General features: G+C 40.9%; 1 protein-coding gene across 1 annotated transcript in view; it reads right to left on the bottom strand.

Annotated features, from left to right (window-relative positions):
* The window catches only part of FAXDC2 (fatty acid hydroxylase domain containing 2), a 9,302-nt gene extending 8,520 nt beyond the window's left edge, over positions 1-782 (bottom strand). Inside the window, exon 1 of the mRNA XM_009871828.1 lies at positions 727-782. The gene's annotated coding sequence lies outside the window, so the exon portion shown is untranslated. The remainder of the gene's footprint in view (positions 1-726) is intronic.
* Between the last annotated feature and the right edge of the window lie 5,459 nt (positions 783-6,241).

Raw genomic sequence — 6,241 nt, 5'->3', positions numbered from 1 at the left:
TAATGATAACATGTTGTTAAACCAACACGGATGAAAACAAAAATCTGACCACAACAATGCAAATTCATGCCACAAAGAATTAGCACAGTAGAGCCCTGTACAGCCTTCACTCATGTGGCAGAGGAACAGTAAGCTGCAGCTTAACAACATGGTGAGTGACAAAATCATCTTTGCTTCAAGTCCACTATGGTCAATTTGAGGGTTTAAAATTCTAAATGGACAGCTGGCCACTTTGTAATACATCTCCCTGCATCTGGCTCTGGCTTGACTATTTGTTGCCATTTTTTTTGTTAAAAAAAAAATAAATCAAACCCAAGGTTTAAATAGCTGCTGGAGTTTCACTGCTGTCCATGGCCATGGCAAGATCTCTGTATTTCAGGATGTGTTGTGGCTGCCCTGCGGATTATTGTGTAGCTGATGTTATATTGTTGCACTCTTACCATAATTATAATTAGCAAAAGCCAAAAAAACATTCCTTAACATTTTCTTGGTTTTGCTCAGTCTTTAAGAACACACACATGAATTTTAATAATATGAAGGCCAGATTACTGAGGATTGCAGAATTTAATCCATTTTGCTTTTCATTCTCAGAAGAATATTCAAGCACAGGCCAACTGTGTTAGTTACCTAAGGAACCAAAGCACAAAGAAGGTAAAAAGGGTCCTGTCTAAGGTACAAAAACAACCAGTTGGAAAATTATTAAATAGAAAGATAATATTTAATTACCTTTATGATGCTAGTGAGCCTCTTGGGAGTCCTCCTCTTGCAGCGTTTCAGAAAGGAGCAATCACAACCTGCTAGCCTGAATAAAACATCATAAATAACTTGCCACAGGACAAACAGATCTTACCTTCATTTCCAACAGACCTTCTCATCACTATGATGCATTTTAGGTTATGTAACATAAACTACACACCCATCTTGTCACACAGATCCTCTCAGTGCAGGTGTGCCCATGTCTCCAGGAAAACACTACTAATGCTTGAAATATGCCAAGCCTGATTAATCCATTCCTTTTTGACTCTTTGCTCCATTCCAGTTTTCTGAGCCAGCAGGCTGTGCAGAGCCTGGAGCAGTTGAGTTTTGAGTGTCTATATGGAGGGAGACTCCACAGCTTCTCTAGGAAATCTGTTTTAGTACTTTACTGCCTTCACTGTAATTTTTTTTCCCTTCTGGTATCTAATGAGAATTTCCTTTGTTATAACTTGTTTCCCTTGTCCTTTCGCTGTGCACCTCTCTGTCTTCTCTAGGGACCTGAAAACAGCAACATGAAATTATTCTGCTGGAACAGCACAGTAAATAGTGTGGGCCATAGTTTTCTGTACTTAAAAGGATTATTCTACTCTGATAACTTTGTAGTCAATAAAATTAGGTCTTAGGGAGGCAGACATAAAAGGGGTATCACAGTTATCTGCTGGCTGGGAGGCTGATGCTCCAGAACGGCTCCTCCATACAGCAGCGCTGACTGAAACTCTGCTGCATCTAAGAGCAGAGCCCAGCAGAAAACGTGCCTCTGCTTTGAGTTTTTAGGAGGAGAAAGAGCTATTGCTTGACTGAGTCTCAAATTCTGTGAGTTTAGGAAAGAGTTAAAATCACCATCATATTTCTAGTAGTACTCCTTTAAAAATAATCAAATGACAGAAGTCTTGTACAGGCAAAGACTTCCAGTTCAAAACAGTACTTCCATGTCTGCTTACCCTCCCTCTCCCCCAAATCTCAATATGCTACCTTTATTCACTCACAGTTATAGGATAAAATTTTACATTATCTACATTAAAAATGGACAAATATTGATGGATTAGGTTTTCCCCAACATCTCATTACCTACTCTTTTTTGTTGGATAATGTTTCTTCTGATTCAGAATACATCAAGTACATTAAAAAAGCATTCGTGTAACTATGGTTGTTCCAGCAAACAAAAAAGCCATTCAGCTGCTTGGCACCAATCTCATGTTGGCATGTACTACAGCCCCAAATCAGGCTGCCCGCAGCTATTTCCAAAGATGAGCCAGAACTGGTGATGTTAAAGAAAAAAATTGAAAAAACCCTACTTTTTGGTTATTTCAAATTCATTAACAGAAAATTTGATCCAAATCAAATTATCGACCCTGAATTAATTGTTTTTTCTATTAAAGGGGAAACATACACTAGTCAATAAAGAATTCCATTATTTCTTCTTCTTCTTATTATTATTTCCATGTACAACTTCATTTGTCCAACAACTGCTCATTAAGTCACAGATCTGTTTTCACTGAATTTTCCCCTTCAGGCATCAGAAAAGGCTAGTTTATGTAAGTCATGTTTGAAAATGCTCAGCATAATCTCAAAAGGAAATAACCGCCATCCTTTTTACATCTGTCTTAACATTTACATTATTAGTGCTGTTCCATCTCTGCTGTGCCCTTCCACTTCTACTGCCCGGACAGTCCCAAGCTGAGGCTGCACAAGCACCTTCTTCTCCTGGTGTTGTACCCAGTGTCACATGGCATCACGTCCTTCTTCTGTCACCCACTGAGCAGTCCTGCTGCCAGCAGGTTCAGCTGAGGAACAGGGTATGCACGGCTGCTGCGACAGACGGGCTGCCTACCACACTTCCTTGGTATTCCCTTTTCCCTCCTGCTTGAACCTTCTCATGTAGAATCTACTTCAGTGGAATCAACCCTTACAGTGTATAGACAGTGGGAAACAACCACACCGGAGAGAAGAAAGGCTGTGACTATCCTCAGAAGTATAGAATGTACAGAAAGGAAAACGTAAGGACAACTTACCTGGTCACCCGAAAAGCTGCATATCAGCCACACTCTGTGGACAGACGCAGGACTGGATGTCGTGTTTGATGGATGTCCTGCTGTGCCAAGCACAGTTTTTCTAGTTCCTAGAAAAACTTACAATCGTACTTTACACAGACACATGACATTGCCTTTTAATGATTCCAAGTTTCTCTCCTATCTTTTCAAGCTACTACACCCCTGAACTCTGGCTGCCCATTTGTTGCTCACCTCCCGCTGATGGTAGCCTAGGAGAGGTCCTTTGTGTCTATTCAGAGCCCAGAGTTCAACTCCTCACCTTTCCCTATTGCTGTGGAAACTTTCTGAGGGTTTAGGCAAAGGCGACGGGGGTGTGTTTCCAAGCAGGAGCTGGCTGTCCCCTCCCAGACCAGTCATGTGAGGCCAGTGCCATGTCACTGTTAGTACTGGCAGTGTTCCCTGAGCATATGTGCACGCTGGCGCTCAGTTAAGCACTTGGACTACATCTCTGCAGGTAAGAGTTTTTCATCAAGAGTTAATGGCTGCATCTAAGAAGAAAAAAGCAAGGTGCACCTTAAAGATAAGTATTTTTTGGAACACACTGACTCATGTTCCGAGCACAAAATAGCTAGGGCCAGTGGAACTGAATTGGTCAAAGGTGTATTTGTTAAAAGCAATAAGGGTTACTATGAAATTTGGCAAAAAACCCCACAGTCCAGTTTTCATTGTGTTGTACTACTTTTATGAATTATACCAACGCTGTTGCTACATAGTGTCCTCAACCAGTTACAGGTATTGGTTCCATCTGTAAGGACAAGATGCCAACAGGTTAGCATGTGCTTGGGCTCAGTTCCCTTTAAATACGATGTTTACAGACCACAAAGTCTGTAATTATGGTATTGCAGAGAGCAAGATGTAATTTGCAGCGGCACTGGTCTTTATTATGCAAATACAGCCCAAATCTATGTTACTTACCTAATATATGGTGCCCTATTAAGAACTAAGCTCTGAGAACTGAGTGTTACTTGCAGATTTATTTTTCCACACACAAAAGAACAAGGAACATGCCCTTTGCCTTATGGTCAGCCTCGTCTGGCCTCTCACAGGTGGAGCAACACACACTCTGGTTTGGTAAGCAACATATCCAGGTAGCAGCAGCGAGAGGTGCAGAGAGATCTGCAACCATGAATAATCGTGGTGCCTCGTTGTCTGTATCTGGTTTCTTGTACCTACTGCTACATCTGTATTTTAGTCAAATAACTTTTGTTCTGGAAGAACTCTTCTCCCAACTTCATGCTGTTTCTCCTCTTAGTGCAGTAAACATTCGCTGTTACTTCATGTCAGATATAAGACTGTGTTACTGTTGCTATCAACACTTTCTCTTGACTAATCTTAACTATTCCCTAGGGGAAAAAAAGTTTGTAATTCTTTGCTATTGCTACTAATTGTGTTATTTATCATGGACAGCAGACTCAACAGGGAGGAATGCAATTCCTTCAAACTATTGACACACATGGAGAGGAGGAAGTGGGAACTGGCATTTCAAGAGCAGTGCCGTATGAATGTTCTCCTGTGCCGATCGTTATTTGGACTTGAGCTTGCACTAGAACGACTGTTCATCTAATAGCCAAAAGTAGGTGACAAGCCAGCGAATTTCACAAAACTCAGTGTTTCTTTTTAACCACTGTTCAATTCTGACACGAGTCACCTCTAAAATACTTATACCCAACAGGAAGAGACAGCTCAGCACATTGGTCTTAAGGATGTAAACGTGATTTACCTCCTGCAATTCTGTGCCTAACGCAGGTTGGCAGTAATCTAAAAGCTGATTATGTCTCTTGGGTAGCCTGTGCACTGCACTGGCGTCTTCACCACAAACCCTCCAACATTAGCGTAAGCTCTCCTGAGGCATGCGAGAAGTCTGATTTCTTCTGAGAAAGGCTTTTTGATCAGACACTTCATAAAAGAACTTTTCACTCTCCATAGTTCTTGTAATAGTCACTATTTGTTTTGCTGTCTGAAGAAAAAACATTAGAAGGAGAAAAATTATGGATCGTCTTATGGGATACACAGATAGTTCCTGTCTTGTTGAAGAGGAATCCGAATTTAGCGCACGTGACCCAATCACTAACTCCTTGTACTCTGTACTATATTTCTAACCACCTGCCAGGGCACACAGGTGCCCAAACCCAGTACTGCAGCGGTATGCTCTGGAAACTTTTCCACAGGCCACAATCCAGGACGTGCATCTTAAGCTGAGTAATGTTAAAAGGTTGAGCTAAAGCTCTTTCTTCCACCTTATGATGTACCAGTTCTACACACAGACACTGTTTTTTCACTCTGGTCTTAACAGAACCATGTTGAGGGTTGCAAGGACTCTTCAAGAACCCGCTTTGGAGTGCTGGGCTGGAAGCCAATTTGGTAACTTCCAAATACAAGAACTACGGGTCTTTTTTAAAGAGCACAGTGCCTTTTCCAGATATTCTTCACCTTTATAAGCCATGATCAAAATTTGCCATGATTGAAAAATCAAGTTCTGATCTCCTTGAGCAAAATGTTTCCAGCTCTTGCTACCAGTGCTGGTAAACATCCTTTATGCAATGTTTTTTGGTTTTTTTTTCCTTACATGAAAGCTGTTAAACCTTACAAGTACAATTTATCACATGTGATTATTTCCTGCAATGGGGTGAGTGAGTGGCAAGGCACATGTATTTTTGCTGTCCTGAGAAGATTCATCCTCCCTTTTTCCCTGGATTCAACATACCTTCAAGTGCTGCATTTATGAATGAGAAAAATGATACCTGTATTTTACTGTGAACTCTTTAGGAAAAACCCCACAAACATAACCTTATATTTACACAGTGTTGTAATCTAACTTGCTATATTTACCTGCTAGCAATGTATGTTTTCTTGCATGAAATCCTCAACTCATGTGACCATGTGAAGAAAGGCAATGACTTTCTGCCCATCTAGCATACTTTATAATATATAAATTATGCAACACAAGAGACTGCAGGGCTGAGAAGGCAAAAATAGTAGCTATCTACCATCTATGAAGATAAAACTTGGAATCAAAATAAAGTTCAATAATGGGATGTCATAGGATGCTGACAGCACCAAGGTCACTTGATAGGGAGCAGTACTCACAAATCCCATGTCTTTTCCAAGATAAATTTCTGCTGAGGTATGAACATTAAAGATGAGACAATGACTGATATCTGAAGTATAAGATACTAAGATTTGTTTTCACAGGTAACTGTATCATGATGGTAGGCAAGTAGTTGAGATGCAGTGAGAGGGAAGACTCCCAAAAGGTGGGCAGGTAACAATCCTGCAGCAGTGCTAGAACTGCAGTATTCTGTGGCAGATACAACTCTGCCCAGAAGGCTGGCAGCCTAAAGGAAAGGAACTACTATATAAGCTTAATTAGTAGACAAGCTTCCAAATAAACTTGGCATCTGCTGTCAACATCAGCCAGCAAAGCAAGTGTTGGC

This window comes from Apaloderma vittatum, unplaced genomic scaffold, assembly GCF_000703405.1.
Source record: "Apaloderma vittatum isolate BGI_N311 unplaced genomic scaffold, ASM70340v1 scaffold23606, whole genome shotgun sequence".
Taxonomy (NCBI): Eukaryota; Metazoa; Chordata; class Aves; order Trogoniformes; family Trogonidae; genus Apaloderma; species Apaloderma vittatum.
This window is presented reverse-complemented; position numbering and strand designations above follow the sequence as displayed.